This window comes from Octopus bimaculoides, chromosome 8, assembly GCF_046866305.1.
Source record: "Octopus bimaculoides isolate indiv1 chromosome 8, ASM4686630v1, whole genome shotgun sequence".
Taxonomy (NCBI): domain Eukaryota; kingdom Metazoa; phylum Mollusca; class Cephalopoda; order Octopoda; family Octopodidae; genus Octopus; species Octopus bimaculoides.
Window position 1 is genome coordinate 80,078,762 of NC_142935.1, and position 18,196 is coordinate 80,096,957.

Here is an 18,196-nt window from a genome sequence, read left to right on the forward strand (position 1 = left end):
TTTGGAAACGAGCTGGTCGATTGTTTCGCCATATGTGTTGCAGAAAATTGCATTAAGGACCAGAACCGTTTTGAAGACCGTTAGCCTGGTAGTTTTTTGGTAAACAAGATTTGATCTTGTGCCGCCAATATGAAATCTTCAGTTTCTGCTTTTATTATTGCTATTAACATTTAAGATGTCGCACACTATCCAATATCATGATGTTGTAGATGGAAACTCTGGTGTCTCCCGGGGGCTTGTGTTGTCTGTCAAGTCACAGCAAAGGTTTCAAACTGATAGTACTTTACGCAATATGCATACATTCCAGGTAATACTGATTTTTGCAATACATCTAAATTGTAGGATATTTCTAAAGTTTCCAGATGTTTCTTCAGCTTTGGTGGTATTGAATCCAATGCTCCGATGACAACAGCGACAACCGTAGCTGCAACATCTTGACGATCTCTATTCTCAGGACTCCATATTTATCTATCTTTTATCTTTCTTGCATGGTAATATGTGTGGATCTCCTGGTACTGTCACATCGATTATCAGGCACTCTTGTTTCTCCTTCTTAAAGGTTACTATATTTGGTCTTTGGTGCTCTAACACCTTGTCTGTCTGGAAGTCAAGTCCCAGAGAATTTTTGCCTTCCCCTAATCGTCAAATACCTTTTCTGGTGTATGTTGGTACCAAACACCCGTTGCCTCATATCCATACTTCCGGCATAGTGAAGGTTTCGGGCTACTTTGTCGTGTCTGCGCTTGAACTCTTTCTACGCAAAAGTTTCACAAGCACTGTCAATGTGAGTCACGCTTTCGACCCTCTTCTCACACATTCTGCAGAGGTATAAATCCTTTTTCACTAAGTTGGTATTCAATGCCTGATCCTGGGCAGCGATGATTAGACTTTCAGTCTTCTTTTTAAGGTTACCCTTGATTGAGCCACCTCCATGGTGCTTCCTGGTCTTTTAATTTGTTAGTTTCACGGTGGAACTGACCATGTAATTTTATGCAGAATAGAGTTTCTTCTCTCTCGTTGCCTATTTTTGACTGGAATTCACTAGCACTCTCCAATCCATTTTTGGTAATTCCTTCTGCATTAGCAGGTCTTGTTTGCTATATACCAAATATTCTCTCATGTCTCTTCTTTCACTATTGATGCACTCCCGTACACTAATCAGCCCACATCCACTTTTACACCCCTTCATGTAGAGCCTATGTACGTTTACCTGAGGGAAGCATTCATTTCATTGTCTTTCGGGTAGTGTGATCGAGTTGGTTAATCTCAACTCGTGTCCATTTCAGGATGGGTGCACTATAGCGGACTACAGCAACAACCCATATGTTGATGGCAGTCACAAGGTTCCTTGAGTTGAGGTTTGACTTCAAGAGAAGTTTGAGGTGTTTCAAATATGCAGTGTTGGCCTTGTCTTTCATTTCTCTGTGCAAGATATCATCCAGCTCCAGGATCGCAAGGTACTTGTACTCATCATTATCCGGGTCTTCCATTTGCTCTCCGTTTGGAAATTCTATGCCTCTACAATCTGCTCGTTTTCCCTGTTTCAATGTGAGCACTGCACACTATGAGATACCGAACTCCATCACTATATCATTGCTGCACATCTGCACAGTCTCAACCAGCCTCTCCATTTCAGGCTCTCTTTTTGCGTACAGTTTTAAGTCATCCACGCTCATAGTGTGCGTTGACTTTGCGTAGGACTACAGAAAGTGGGGACAAGGCTTTAACAAATCTAAGTGCTGCTTGTTGCAGAAAAGACGTGTCTTCCAACAAGGCATTCTATTCTTAATCACTACACACACGTTCTCAGCTATTCCACACATGTCGAATGTTTCCAGAATCCACGAATGTGGCAACATGTCGTAAGCCTTTTTAAAGTCTATCCAGGCCATGCTCAAGTGTTTTTGTCGTATTGTTTGCAGTTCTTCATTACAACCTTGTCTATTATTATTATTATTATTATTATTATTATTATTATTATTATTATTATTATTATTATTATTATTATTATTTTATGTTTGACTTTTGTTTTGCATTTGTACAAGTTGGATCCAAGTCTCACCCAGAGCCCTCAAGAGACAACAAGTTAGAAGTTCATGTAGGTGTTATGCCTAGGGTACCATATATTTGGATTTGTACAGTTTTGTTCAAGTGAATGTTTAAGAAACCATAAGAAGATTATGTTTGCTTTAAAATTTGAGATCACATAGACAGTATTTTACGTAGGATATGGGCAGTTCCCATGAGCACTATCTTTTGGACTTCAGCCATTTTGGGGTTTCCTGGTATCTGAGCTAGGTAGTAATCAGCCCGTTTCGCTGTCATTCCCAGGGCACCTATGACAATAGGTATTGTTTTCGTCTTCAGATTCCACATTTTGCTAATTTCTATTTCAAGATCTTTATATTTGCTCAGTTTTTGGTAGGTCTTGACAGATACGTTTATATCAATTGGGACAGTCATATCAATGAGGAGGCATGATTTTTGTCTGAAGTCTTTCAGTATGATGTCTGGCCTATTTGCGTCTATCTTTCTGTCAGTTTGAATGGTGAAGTTCCAGAGGAGTGCAATGTGATCATTTTCAAGTACTGGGGGTGGTTTGTGTTCCCACCAGTTTTTATCATGGGGCAAGTCCAGATTTTTGCATATTACCCAGTGAATATATTGTGCAGCTCTATCATGCCTGTTGAGATACTCTGTAGGCGCAAGCAGACTGCACATGGAGACAACATGATCGATGGTCTCATTTTGTTGTTGGCATATACGACATAATGGGGAGCTGCCGTTCTTTAATATGTTGGCCTGGTAGTTCTTTGTAGGTAGGCATTGATCTTGGGCTGCTATGATAAACCCCTCTGTTTCTGATTTCAATCCAGAGGCCATTAACCATTGGTGGGTAAGGGCTTTGTCAATATCTGCATTATTCGCTCTCTTTGGGTATTTGCCATTGAGAGGTTTTCCATGCCATTTTTCAGTCATAATAGCTAAGGCAGCAATTTTAGCACGGGTTTTCAAGCGCTTAGCTTTTTCTGTAGGTGTTTCTAGTTCGTCTAATTCTTGAATTTGTTGCAATTGGAATTCACTTAGATATTCCTTTGCCTGTTTTGTTACTGAGTAAGATGCTTTCTTGCTTTCATATTTTAAGACAAGTTTTAGCATCCAGTCCTCAGAGTTTTTCATATAGGTGTCTAGGCCAATTGTGGCTACCTTCATTGATAATGCCAGCTGTAGTAGTCCTCGACCTCCCTCTTTTCTTGGCAGATAAAGACGTTCTATATCTGCCTTAGGGTGGTGCATTCTATGCATTGTCAACAGTTTTCGTATTTTTCTGTCAACATTACATATTTCAGTAATTGACCAGTTAACGATGTTGAAACTGTAAGTCACGACTGGTATGGCTAGAGCATTGATCGCTTCGATCCTGTTTCTCGCGTTCAGCTCTGTCTTCAGTATTGCTCTCACCCTGCGATAACATTCTCTTCTGATCCTTTCCCTCATCACTGAGTGCTTGATATTGTCCCCTTCAATTACCCCTAGGTATTTGTAGCTCTCCGCTGGTTCTAACTCTTTTATGACATTTTGCTGGTCAAGGTTCACATTAGATGTATTTGTCATTTTTCCTTTGATAAAGATAGCTTTTGCACATTTATCAAGGCCAAATTGCATCCTGATGTCATCACTGAATTGTTTAACAATCGCTAGTAGGCCTTTGAGTTGTTGGTCATTTTTTGCAAAGAGCTTTAAATCATCCATGTAAATGAGATGATTTATATTTTTATCAAATATTTTATAACCATACTGTGCATCATTGAGCAATTTTGAGAGCGGTATTAGGGCTAGACAGAAGAGGAGTGGTGATAGTGAGTCACCCTGGAAAATGCCACATGAAATTCTTACATCTCCAGCATTTAGAGATTCATTGTCATTGTTGAACATCAGTGTGGTTCTCCATGATCTCATACTTACAGATAAAAAGTTTCGCAGAGTAGGAGCTATTTTATACATTTCCAGACATTTCCTAATCCAGCTATGTGGTAGGCTATCAAAGGCCTTTTTATAGTCTATCCAGGCTATTGACAAGTTTTTGTGTCGCTTATCATTATTATTATTATTATTATTATTATTATTATTATTATTATTATTATTTTCATTATCATCTTTCAATTCTGTTTCCATTTCTTGCTGAGTGTCTTTCCTAACACCTAAGGCAGAGAAGCGCACTGTATACATTGGTAGGCCATTACAATAAACACACCAGATTGTTCATTTACAAAGTCATGTGATAGAGAAAAAGGGGAAGAAAGACAGAGAGAAAAAGGAAAAAAATAAAAATTCAAAATATAAACAGAAAATAGAGGGGGAAAGGGAAAGAAAATTCACAGTGACAGTACGTGTGACGCATCATTATTATTATCATCATTATTATTATTATTATTGAGTAAGAGAGCAGTGCATGCCGTCAAAGTGACACTGGGGTAAAATATACGAAGCCCAATATACCCATCATGACTACCCGTCTGATAAGGGTACACCAGGCACATGCATCACAACCATATGTGCGCGACATAGTGATCTCATATCAAGATAAACAGCGCATGACCTCGCAGGTGGGGCCCAGTTAAAATTTTCTTCGGGTTGAGTAGCCCATCCCGCTCAAAAGGTCTCTGAATAAGGTTTGTTTAAGGATATTGAGTAAAACACCCATGTTTCCAAAGGTGAATTATTCCTCTCAACACATGGCTATGATGCCCCCCTCTACTTCTGCTCATGATCAGAGATGCACATATCGTCAGCCACCAAGGGACATGCTCAACTGGTTAAGGTCAAACAACTGACAAGCAAATCTGTGGTATTAAGCAGAATATTTGCTGTAGCCCATCTTTTATACCAAGACAAAACAATGTACATGATAACACTTCCAATCAATTAAGATCAGAAGCCATGAGGGCCACTGCCTGGTACTGCATCAGGGCATTTACTGCATCAGGGCCTCGTAAGAAAGAATTATTATTATTATTATTATTATTATTATTATTATTATTATTATTATTATTATTATTATTATTATTAATAATAATAATAATAATAATAATAATAATAATATTACTATTATATAATTGTTCAACATTTGATTGTTCGATGCAAATTTCTACTGCACCACTTGCTACACCTCCGTGTTGCTGGGATGTGTGCAGCATTTTGTGTTCTTTCTGTTGTTGGGGATGCGTAAACTCTTTCTGGTATTGTATTGTGTTAGTTTTTTTCTCTCTTGAGGTGTGGTGCAGTTTTTGCTGTATCACTGCTTGTATTGTGAGTTGAGTGTGTGAAGAGTTGGTTATCTAGCTTGCTAGTGGAAGTTTTTGTCACTGTTGCTTGTTCTCTCCGGGTTTCATGTTAGCTAAATATGTTTCGTATTTTTCGTACTATTCTCAGCTACAATCATCGCTATTATCTCCGGTTCAGGAAGGAAGAAAGCATCCTCGAAAATGTCCACTTCTGGTTGTAGCATATCTATAAAACACTTTGTCTACACACTTCCTCCCTGTTTTTCACGCAGTCTCAACTAAAATTGTTCTCGGACGCCCATTTATGCATTGCCAAGCTAAGATATTCTCTCGTTTTCGATCTTTTCACTCATCTATTCGCCATTAACACTTTTTAATATGTATTATTATTTACGTTTATTTATTTATATATTATTTACTAATATCTACTTTCGTAAGCTAATTATTTAAATTGGCCCTTCAGTATATAACTTCCTAAATCTCTCTCTCTCTCTCTCTCTCTCTCTCTCTCTCTCTCTCTCTCTCTCTCTCCTCCTTAATTCTTCATCTAATTTTCTAAATGGAATCTCTTCTTCCTTCCTGTGTTCTCAAGTTGGCTACATGTTTTTTGTACCATCTTTCTAAATTAACCCTTGCTTGTTCACGGTGTGCCCGCCCATTACCACCACCACCACCACCACAACCACCACCACCACCAAATCTCTCTCTCTCTCTTCTCCCATCACCATTACCGGATATCTCTCCTCTCACCAGAAACACTCTCCCTCACTGGTGGTATCCTCTATCATACCTGCAATCTCCTCCCCCCTCTCTCCTGGGACAAATGCAATTAGTTTAGCTGCTCACCTAATTAATCGGCTATCTTTCGTCTTGACTCGAAATTTGTCAACAAACTACTGGGTAATTTCCAGGGACGTATTGAAGTGGAAAGAGAAAGCTAATGGGCTATACGTGCATGCTTGTTCCGTGCGCGCGGGTGCGTAGTTGTTCTTGTCTGTGTGTGTGTACTTGTCTTAAGTGTGTGTGCTTGTCTTGTGTGTGGGTAGGTGTGTGCGTGCTCGTTCTTGTGTGTGTGGGTGTGTATGGACGTGCTTATTCCGCTCTTCTCCCACCGGAAACCCCCTCCCTCACTGGTGGTATCCTCTATCATACCTGCAATTTTCTCTCCCTCTCTCTCCCCCCGGGGCAAATGCAACTAGTTTAGCTGCCCACCTACTTAATCTAACATTGGCATATTCTTCTTCTTCTTCTTCTTCTTCTTCTTCTTCTTCTTCTTCTTCTTCTTCTTCTTCTTCTTCTTCTTCTTCTTCTTCTTCTTCTTCTTCTTCTTCTTTTATCTCTGTTGATTTACTTACTTATATCTGCCACTCCAGTAATGCTTAAATTTACGATTTTACGATGTCCATAATGCTTATACTTACAACGCCGCTAATACCTACTCCTACCCCCAGTAGGGGCAACAATCTTAACATGTTTGAATGTTTGAATGATGACAGGTCGAAAGAGAAAACAGGTGTAGCATGTCTATCAAACAAACACGGAAACCTTCTTCATTTCAGGCACTGAATAACATCTCCCCTCCCCATGCCTCCTCCCACATTCCTTTCCCTGTTTTTAGAGGTGTCACTGTCAATGTAGGTACACTGAAAGGTAGGTCTAATGAGATTGTAGAGATGCTTGAACGGAGATGTGTTGATGTATACTGCATACAAGAGGTAAGGTGTAGAGGAGCTTCAGCCAGGGTCCTCACACGCAAGGCACATAGGTATAAAATCTGGGAAGGTAACAGTGAAGGAGTAGGGGTGTTGGCATACTCCTTGCATAGAAATAGGTGGATAAGGACATAAAGATAGTCAGGGTAAGCGATATAGTGATTAAGCTCAGGCTAGTCCTGCAGAATAGTATAGCTACAATTATCTCTGCCTTCGCCCCACAAGCGGGCCAACCAAACGATCAGAAGGACCACTTTTATGATACCCTTCTACAGGCCACCTCAAAGACGAGTGGCAATGACCTCATCTTTGCAGCTGGAGATTTTAATGGGCATGTTGGATGGCAATCCAGTATCTTCCATGGTGTTAACGGAAACCATGAAATTAGTTCCCAAAACGAAGAGGGAACTAGGCTACTGGAGTTCTGTGATGCATGCAACCTATTAATCTGCAACACTAACTTCAGGAAACCAGACAGCCACCTGATAATCAATCAATCAGGCAACTCTGCTAGCCAGATTGATTTCATCCTCACCAGACAGTGGGATGCAAGGTTGCTCTTAAATACAAAAACCCTACCTGGTGAAGAATGTACCCTCCAGCATCGACTAGCTATTAGTGATTTTAGACTCAAGGCTAGAAGGATGCCAAGAAGCAGACCAATCCAGTAAAGAAGGGTTTGGAAGATAAAGAACCCTCCACATGGTCAGAGATTTAGAGACATCGTCACTCAGAAATTTAATGAAAGAGAGGAGGAGCTACAGACTTTGGACATAGAGGGTAACTGGAAATTCCTATAGGACAGCTTACTGAGCACCACAGACCAAATCTGTGGCTGGTGCAAAGTCCCTTCCAGACCTAGAGTAACATGGTGGTGGAAATACAATAGATAAGGCCATTAGAGCAAAGAAACAGGCCTTGAAAGCCTGAAAGAGTGGAGGTAACAGGGAAGTGTACCAGATAGCCAGAAGGGCAGCTGGGCAACAGGTATACATAGCCAAGGGAGAAGCAGGAAAGAAGTTTGCCGATGTTTAGTGACATGAGGACCAACTAACTGAAGTATTTCAGATTGTAAGATAGTGTGTGAGAGAAAATTGTGATGTCACAGGAGAGAAATGTGTCTGTATGGCTGATGGTGCACTTGCTTTTAATGAGTCTGCAAAGAAAGAGGCTTAGAGATGCCATTATGAAAGACTACTGAATGTGGAGAATGAATGGGAGGAGGAGAGCCTGCCAAATGTTGACCCAGTAGAAGGACCAGCTACCCGAATAGATAGCACCCTGGTAGATAAAGCAACTAAGGATATGAAGTCAGGAAAATCCCCTGACCCATCAGGAATCGCTGCTGAGATGCTTAAAATATCTGGTGGCGTGGGTTATGGCCTGGTCACCCGTATTGTAAACCAGGTAGTTCACAAAGGAGTGATACACAATGACTGGCATAGCAGCACCATAGTCAACTACTACAAAAGTAAAGGTGATGCTTTAGATAGAAATAACTACAGGGGTATCAAACTGCTGGATCAGGTGATGAAGGTCATCGAGAGAGTCATAGCCCAACTAATTAGGGAGAGAGTCAGTCTAGATGAGATGCAGTTTGGTTTTGTGCCAGGTAGAAGCACCACTGATGCTATATTCCTGGTACGGCTACGGCAAGGGAAATACCTAGCCAAAGATAAACCCCTGTACTTGGCTTTTGTTGACTTGGAGAAAGCTTTTGACAGGGTCCCCCAAACCCTTATCTGATGGGCAATGCAGAAACTGATGATTGATGAGTGATTAATAAGAGCTGTACAGACCTTGTAGAGGGATGTCGTTAGTAAGGTGAGGGTCGGCAATGAGTATAGCGAAGAATTCTGGGCAGAAGTAGGGGTCCACCAAGGATCAGCCCTCAGCCCCCTCTTATTCATCATAGTCCTTCAGGAAATAACAGAGGAATTCAAGACAGGCTGCCCTTGGGAGCTCCTCTATGCTGATGACCTTGCTTTCATAGCAGAATCACTACCAAGTCCTAGTAAGTAGGAAGGCAAACACATCACACACCCCTGCTTGATCTGTAGAAAAGGTGTAGGTAGAAACTTTATAAGATGCACCCAGTGTAAGCTATGGATGCATAAGAGGTGCAGCAACATCAATGGAAAGTTAATCGGGAAGATAGCTTTTGTGCACAGCAGATGCACAGGGGCAATAAACGCCGCAGATGCTCAGCAAACTGTTACAATCACATGCCAGGGGAAGAAACTAGAAGTAGCTGTTAGCCTCTGCTAAGTAGGTGACCAAGTCTGTGGTGGGGGTAGATGCTCAGAGTATAGCCTGAGCAAAGTTCAGAAAGCTCCTACCTCCACAGGTGACAAAGGGCCTGTCGCTCAGAGTGAAAGGTAGATTGTATGATGCATGTGTGCAAGCTGCCATGCTACACAGTCATGAAACATGGGCCATGACTGCGGAACACATGCATAGGCTTGAAAGAAATGAAGCTAGTATGATCCACTGGATGTGTAATGTCAGTGTGCACGAACAACAGAGTGTAAGTGCCCTGAAACAAATGTTGGACATAAGAAGCATCAGATGTGGTGTGCAAGAGAGACGACTGCGCTGGTATGGTGATGTGCTACATATGGATGAGGAGAGCTGTGTGAAGAAGTGTTACTCCCTAACAATGGAAGGAACCCGTAGAAGAGAGAGATCCAGGAACACATGGGATGAGGTGGTGAAGGATGACCTTCGAACATTGGGCTTCACAGAGGCAATGACGAAAGACCGGGACCTCTGGAGATATACTGTGATTGAGAAAACCCGGCAAGTAAAGTGAGATCACAGCCGTAGCCTACACCAGTGTTGCATAACCAGTCCATTTAAAAAGTAACTATGAATCATTGAGTGACATACCGTGCTTGAGGAGACCTACTGAGTCAAGTAAATCAAAATCAAAATCAAATGAAATCATAATCAAATGGAAATTGTAGTTGTGGCCGATACGAGTGCTGGTGGCACACAATAAGTACCATTCATGCATGGGTCATTGCCAGAGCTGCCTGACTGGCTGGTGGCATGTATAAAGCACCATCCAAATGTGGTCAATGTCAGCTCCCCCCCCCCCCGCTCTGACTAGCTCCTGTGCCGTTGGTACATAAAAAGCACCATCCGAACATGGCCAATGTCAGTGCCATATGACTGGCTCCTGTGCCGGTGGCATGTAAAAATCACCCACTACACTCACAGAGTGGTTGGCATTAGGAAGGGCATCCAGCTGTAGAAACATTGCCAAATCAGTTTGGAGCCTAATGTGGCCTCCTGTCTTACCAGTCCCCAGTCAAACCGTCCAACCCATGCAAGCATGGAAAACGGATGTTAAACGACAACGGTGATGATGATGATGATGATGAGAGTGTGTTTTAATGTTTGTGGGTTGTTTTGTTTAGGTTGTATTATTGAATTGGTAGTGTCTTGCAAAGGATGTTGGCTGTTCCTAGCAGGGCTATTTTTTGGATAGTGTGTATTTTTGAGGATCCAGATATAGCTTCCATGATTCTGTTCATATTCCTATCATACCCAATGCTCCAATTATTATTGGCATTATTTTTACCTTTATGCCCCACATCTTGAATACTTTAATTTCTAGATCTTTGTTATTTAACAATTACTCCATTTATTTTTTGGACAATATTTTGATCAGAAAGGTCTGCAATGTCTACCAGTAAGGAAGTGCTTTTTCCAAATCCTTGATTATTATTATTATTATTATTATTATTATTATTATGTTAAGCTAATACATGATAATTTAATAAGCAGGAATTTCAATTTAAGGTTTGATGACAACAAATCTCCTCAAATCTCAAGAATCCTTATGATTCTTGTAGAATATAGGATGGTACTTTTCTGCAGGTTTACAATGCAACTCTCAATTCAAGTATTTTTCAGTCTTTTGGATGGCATTTTGGATGTTGTGCCAAGTGCGTGTTATCACAGGAGTAGCTGTTGTCTTATTCTTCTATAATTTCTTCAGCTCTCAAGCTACACCCCTGTTATCATGGTAAATTGTAAAGTCTATGATTTTACACTTTCTTGTCTGCTCTAATCATATCTGGTCTTCTTGCTTCAATAGTAAGGTCAGTCTTAATAGAGAAATCCTACAAGATCTTGTAATTCTAATTTTCTATCAGAGCCTCTGGTTCGTGTTCACACCACTTTTCTGTTATTCTGAAGCACATTTTTATCTACACAGTCATGCCTGTGCTTATGTTCTTTTTGTGCTAGTATCCTACACTCACTCATGAGATGTTTGATACTTTTGTCTCTTTCTTGCAAATTCTACATTTACTGTCTGACTGAATTTTGCCAATCTTTGTCATAAGCAGATTTCTTGAAATGGCTTGTTCTTTGCAGTTATAATTAATATTTTGGTCTTGTTTCAGGTTCCAGTCCATCAGCCAAAGCCTTCTTTACTTCCAACATTCTCAGTTTGTTACATGAACTGGCCATATAATTCTATTTCTTTCCATTTGTTTATTCTATTCTTCCTTTTCTCTGAATTTTTCTTCTTTTTCAGTCACTTTGGCTATCAAAAGCATTCTTTCTTTACTCTGCAGAGCATAATTTTTCCAACCCAGTATCGTAGTATTAACAGTGTCTTCTGCATTCCTTTGCTACCTTCCTTTCTTGACAGAAAGTGTCAGTTATTATTACTTTTAGGATGGAGCAGCTTTCTAGTTCTTCTGTCTATGTTCTGTAGCTCAGTCTTTATTTATTTCAGAATGGGAAAGGAGTATCTCAGTATTGGCATAGCCCATGCATTTATGGCTTTAATGATATTCCCTCCATTTAATTTTATTTCAAGCACTTTCTTAATTCATCTCTCATACTCTTTAGAGATTTTGTCTCTCATTTCTCCCTCCATTATCCTGTCATCTTGCAGCACTCCAAGCACTCTGGTTCGTGTTCACACCACTTTTCTGTTATTCTGAAGCCACACACTTGGCTAACACCCCAATGCACATTTTTATCTACACAGTCATGCCTGTGCTTATGTTCTTTTTGTGCTAGTATCCTACACTCACTCATGAGATGTTTGATACTTTTGTCTCTTTCTTGCAAATTCTACATTTACTGTCTGACTGAATTTTGCCAATCTTTGTCATAAGCAGTCTAATGATGCAGTCATGTGATAATTTTATGCCATTAGAGTTTATCTTCTAACCTTATTTCATAATTAGTACTGCACATTTATTTACTCCAAACTGCATTCCATTATCTTGACTGAATACTCTTACTGTTTGGGTCAAAGAATCCAAATCTTCCTCATCTTTTGTATATAGTTTGAAATCATCTAAAAAACAAGTTTGTTTTCACTTTGGGTTTGATAAACTCATATGCAGGCCTGGATTTTCTCAGTATACTTTTCAGAGGGGTTAATACAATGATGAAAAGTAGTGGAGAGAGAGTGTCTCCCTGGATAATGCACCTGCATATTTTCATATTTCCTTGTGATTCATTTACACATGCCAGTTCTACTTCCCACACTCTCATTGCTTTTTCCAAAAAGCTATTTATCTTTTTATTGATTCTGAGCATCCTGGGGAACCCCAAAATCCAGCTGTGTGGTACATTATCGTAAGCTTTCTTGCAATCTATCTAGCCAACTGCTAAATTCTCCTTTTTTACTCATACCTCATTTAATATTCTGCTATCTCTATATAGAAAACCAGCAGTCTCGCTTGATATTTTTCTACATGCTTTTTGCTCCTCTGGCAATAAATTCTCCTTTGCTAAAAAATTATATACTTCACCTGCTATGAAACCAATTAATACCTACCAGAGTAATGGTAAACAACTAACAGGTCTATAATTGCTGACTTCTTATCTCTTTTCTTTGTCTTTCTATATCAGTTACTGTCTTTCCTTTTGTCATCCATGTTGGCTTTCATTTTCCATGCAGTCAGAGAAAAATGGTTGTATACAATTGTGTATACAACTTGGGAGACTTTTGTATACAACTTGTGAGACTTTTGAACCAGAATCACTGAACACTATCTGGTTTAGGAGCTTTCCAGTTGGGTACACAGGGTTTTCTGAATCATCTCTTTTACTTTCTTATACATAATTGTCATATTTTTTTGTGTCACTCCATCTTTCATTTCTCTTTGAATGTTCTACAACCAGTCTACTTTTATATCATGTTTGGTTTATTATTATTATTTTTATTCTTCTTTCAATTTTGTTTCTATTTCTTGTTGAGTGTCAGGAAGAAATTCTTCTTCTTCTTCTTCTTCTTCTTCTTCTTCTTCTTCTTCTTCTTCTTCTTCTTCTTCTTCTTCTTCTTCTTCTTCTTCTTCTTCTTCTTCTTCTTCTTCTTCTTATTATTATTATTATTATTATTATTATTATTATTATTATCATGGCAGTGAGTTGGCAGAATCATTAGCATGCTGGGCAAAATACTTAGCAGCATTTTGTCCGTCTTCACATTCTGAGTTCTAATTCCGCCAAGGTTGACTTTGCTTTTCATCCTTTCTGGGTCAGTAAAATAAGTACCTGATGAGTACAGGGGTTGATGTATTTGACTCATCCCATCCCCCAAAATTGCCTGTCTTGTGCCAAAATTCGAAACCATTATTATTATTATTATTATTATTATTATTATTATTATTATTATTCTTTCAATTTTGTTTCCATTTCTTGCCAAGTGTCTTTCCGACACCTTGGGCAAAGAAACTTACTGTATACCTTGGTAAGCCATTAAAATAAACACACCAGATTGTTCATTTTCAAAGTTATGTAAAAGGAAAAAAGAGCAAAATGTAAGGAGGAAAAGATAAAAACAAAAAATAAAAGAATAAAAAATGAAAAATGAGAAAACAAAAAAAGGGGGAAAAAAGAAAATTCAGAGCGACAGTTCTCTGCTGAATACGTATGATGTACCAGTTAAGACAATCTTTTGCACTTCTTGCATGGATGGTAAGCCAGGGATCATTCTCAAATAATTTTCAGTTCCTTTTTCGATCATTCCAAGAGCTCCTACAATCACTGGTATTGTAACCATCTTGAGATGCCACATTTTTTTTTTATTTCAATCAACAAATCTTTATAATTTTTGAGCTTGTCAAATTCTTTTGCTGAGATATTATGATCATAACAAATGCTCATGTCAATCTATAAACAGACTTTATTGCTTTGAACTTTCACAATATCCTGATTATTAGTTTTGATTGTCTGGTCTGTATGTACTAGAAAATCCCAAAGTATCATTACATTTTCTCTTTCAGTTAGAGCCTCGAGTGGTGTTTATATCATTTGTCAGTAGTTTTGATTTTATAATGCCAATATATTAACCAGTGTAAGATATTGGCCAACTCTGTCATGTCTTGATTTATACTCTACAAGAGCTAAAACTTTAAATCCAGAGATTAGTTGGTCTACTGTTTCAATCTCATTGCTGCAATATTGACACTTTGGGTCTACTCCAATCTTCACCACATTGGCCTAGTAGTTCCAAGTAAATAAGCTCTGATCCTGAGCAGCTAAGATAAAGCATTTGCTTGCTGCTTTTAACCCTGAGCTCCGTAGCCACTGATGGGTGTGCTTCTGGTCCACATCAACTTGTTTGCTACGGGCCACATATTTCCCGTGCAGAGGTTTGTGTTTCCACCTACACATTTTTCTTTGCATTAATTATTATTATTATTATTATTATTATTATTATTATTATTATTATTATTATTATTATTATTATTATTATTCAGTAGTTTTATATTTATAACGTGCTTTCACTTCACTACCGAGTGCAGCTCTGTGTGCCTTGGATATGTGCTGTGGTTTGCTGTGATGCTCTTATGGTTACTGTATTGAAAGTGTTTTGCGTAGGATGTGTGCAGTGCCCAGTAGTGCAATTTTCTGTATGTTATATATATTTGTAAGTCCTGGTGATTTTGTTATGTATTTCTCTGAATATTTTTTCTTATACCTCAGGCGCCTACTATGATAGGAATTGTTTCTGTTTTTAGATTCCACATTCGAGTTACCTCTATTTCCAGGTCTTTGTATTTTGAAAGTTTCTCCATTTCTTTTAGGGAAACGTTGTCATCTGCTGGTATTGATACATCAATTAGAAAGCATCTTTTTCCTTCATGATCTTTGACAACTATATCTGGTCTATTGGCCCTAATTTCTCTATTTGTGTGTATTGGCATATCCCAGAGTATGTTTGCTTTCTCGTTTTCTCTGACCTTTCCTGGCGTGTGTTTATACCATCTTTTTTCTGTTGTTATTCCATTGTATTGGCATAGTTTCAAGTGTATATAGGTCCCACCTCTGTTGTGTCTATGAATATATTCCTTCTTTGCCAGGACTGGGCAGCCAGAGATAATATGATTTATTGTTTCTTGTCCATCGCCACATATTCTGCAGTTACTTGTTATGTTTCTTTTCATTATATGTTTATGGTATTTTCTGGTTGGGAGGCTTTGGTCTTGTGCAGCAATTAAAAATCCTTCAGTCTCTGCTTTGAATCCTGAGCTTCTAAACCATTACTGGGATTTTTCTCTGTCTATTTCTTTTGCATTTAGTTTAGCCCAGTATTTACCATGTAGGGGCTTTTCTTGCCATCGTTTTATCATGGTCCGTTGCTGTTCTAGTTTTAGTTTGGATTTCATTTGTTTTATAGCTTTTGTCTTCTTCTTCTTCTTCTTCTTCTTCTTCTTCTTCTTCTTCTTCTTCTTCTTCTTCTTCTTCTTCTTCTTCTTCTTCTTCTTCTTCTTCTCATTTATTAGGTAGTATGATTTCTTGTTTGTATTTGTCAGCTTTCTTAAATACTGAAAACAGTTTTTTGTTTTGCTTGTGTTTTGTGGCTATTTGTATTAGTTTTCCTTCCTTCTGAAGTAGGTATTTTTGCAGTACTATGGTGGTTATTTTATAATAGTTTTCCAGCTGTATAAGACCCCTACCACCTTCTGTACGTTGTATATATAGCCTTTCTATGTCAGATTTTGGGTGGTGCATCCTAGATCCTGTCATTATTTTTCTTGTTTTCCTGTCTATTTTAGATAGTTCGTTTAGTGTCCAGTTAAGGATATTGTAGCTGTAACTTATAACTGGGACGGCTAAAGTGTTAATACCTATTATCTTGTTTTTAGCATTGAGCTCTGTTTTTAGTATTGATCTAACTCGTCTATAGTAGTCTTTCTTTATTTTCTCTTTCATTTGTGTGTGTTGTATCCTATCTAGTTCATTGATTCCTAAATATTTGTATGGCTGGTTTTCGTCTAATTCTCTTATTTCATTGGCTTTATCTAGTGTGATGTTGCTACTCTTAACTAGTTTTCCTCTTTTCAGGGTTCCTTTGGCACATTTTTCTAATCCAAATTTCATATCTATTTCTTTGATAAATCCACGTACAGTCTGTAGTAGTGTTTCCAGCTCTTTATCATTTTTAGCGTATAAATTTAGGTCATCCATATATAAAAGGTGGTTGATTGTTTTGCCGTAACATTTGTATCCGCATCCAGTTCTATTTAGCAAATCAGTTAAAGGTGTGAGTGCCAAGCAGAACAGGAGTGGAGAGAGCGTGTCTCCCTGGAATATTCCTCTTCTAATGGGGATGGCTTTCATTTTCATGAGTCCCTCTTTTGTTTGGAGCTGTAGTACTGTCTGCCATTTATTCATAGAGTGCCTTATGTATTTTATAATAATTGGTGCCACCTTGTTTATGGCTAGTGTTTCGAGGATCCACTTGTAGGGAACACTGTCAAAAGCCTATTATTATTATTATTATTATTATTATTATTATTATTATTATTATTTTACTTTTAATTTGCATGTTTATTACAATCACAGCGTCCTAGGGCGAATGAAGGATAAGAGATGTTACAGTATGACTGAAAGCTTGGAAGGGAAGTGGCAGGGGCAGTATCAAAATATCTTCATGTAATACAACATAAACATTTAAATGGATAGAGGTTTTCTAAGGATGTGGGTAGTACTTGTCCGCACAATCTTTTGGACTTCTCTGAGACATGGTTCTCCTGGGATCTTATCTAGATGTTTCTAACATCTCTTTTTTATCATACCTAGGGCACCTACAATAACAGGAACAGTTCTTGCTTTAAGATGCCACATCTCTTGTAGTTCAATTTATTTAATTAGTAAAATTCCTTTACAGATATATTTTTATCAGTGGGAACACTTACATCTATTAGTCTACAAGTATTTTCTTCCCTATCTTTAATAATCATGTCTGGTCGATTTGCCTGGCCAGTGTTGACTGGAAAATCCCAGAGGATAGCAACATTTTTATCTTCAACACTTGGCTCAGTATGATGTTTATATCAGTAAGCAGGAATGCCAGTTTTGTAGTGTTTACATATTTTCCAATGTAAATTCTGTCCTACCCTATCATGACAATTTTTGTATTCATTTGGTGTCAGCACAGGACATCCTGTGACGAAATGGTCTATTGTTTCATCAAATGTGTCACAGAATCTGCATTTGGAGTCAGAACCGTTTTGAAGATCGTTAGCCTAGTAGTTTTTGGTAACCAGGCTTTGATATTGTGCTGCCAATATGGAACCTTCAATCTCTGCTTTCAGTCCTAACTTCTCAGCAACTTACAAAAGTTGCTTTAGCACACTCATCAAGGCCAAAATCCATCCTGATGTCATTGCTGAACTCTGTAACAGTTGTTAGCAGCTCTTCATTATTTCTAGCAAACAGCTTCAAATTGTCCATATAAAACAGATAGTTTATTGTCATATTATAAAGTTTGAACCCATACCTGGTGTTATTTAATTTGTTTGAGAGTGGGGTCAGTGCGATGCAAAAGAGTAATGGGGAAAGAGGGCGAGCTGACAGAAACGTTAGCATGCCGGGTGAAATGCTTAGCGGTATTTCCTCTGCCACTATGTTCTGATTTCAAATTCCGCCGAGGTCAACTTTGTCTTTCGGGGTCGATTAAATAAGTACCAGTTGCACACTGGGGTCAATATAATCGACTTAATCCGTTTGTCTGTCCTCGTTTGTCTGTCCTCGTTTGCCTCCTCTGTGTGTAGCCCCTTGTGGGCAGTAAAGAAATAAGAAAAGTTAGCAATCAGGGCGAAATGCTTAACGTTATTATGCCTGCCATTATGTTCTGAGTTCAAATTCCGCTGACTAGCCAATTATGTGGGACACTATCAAATGCTTTCCTGTAGTCTATCCATGCCATACTCA

The 18,196-nt window shown here is 38.7% G+C and overlaps 1 long non-coding RNA gene across 1 annotated transcript in view; it reads left to right on the forward strand.

The window, feature by feature from the left end:
* The first annotated feature begins 1,591 nt into the window (after positions 1-1,591).
* Positions 1,592-18,196, forward strand: part of LOC128248523 (uncharacterized) — a 128,610-nt gene continuing 112,005 nt past the window's right edge. The window contains exon 1 of the long non-coding RNA XR_008264695.2: positions 1,592-1,862. This is a non-coding gene — a long non-coding RNA (uncharacterized LOC128248523). The remainder of the gene's footprint in view (positions 1,863-18,196) is intronic.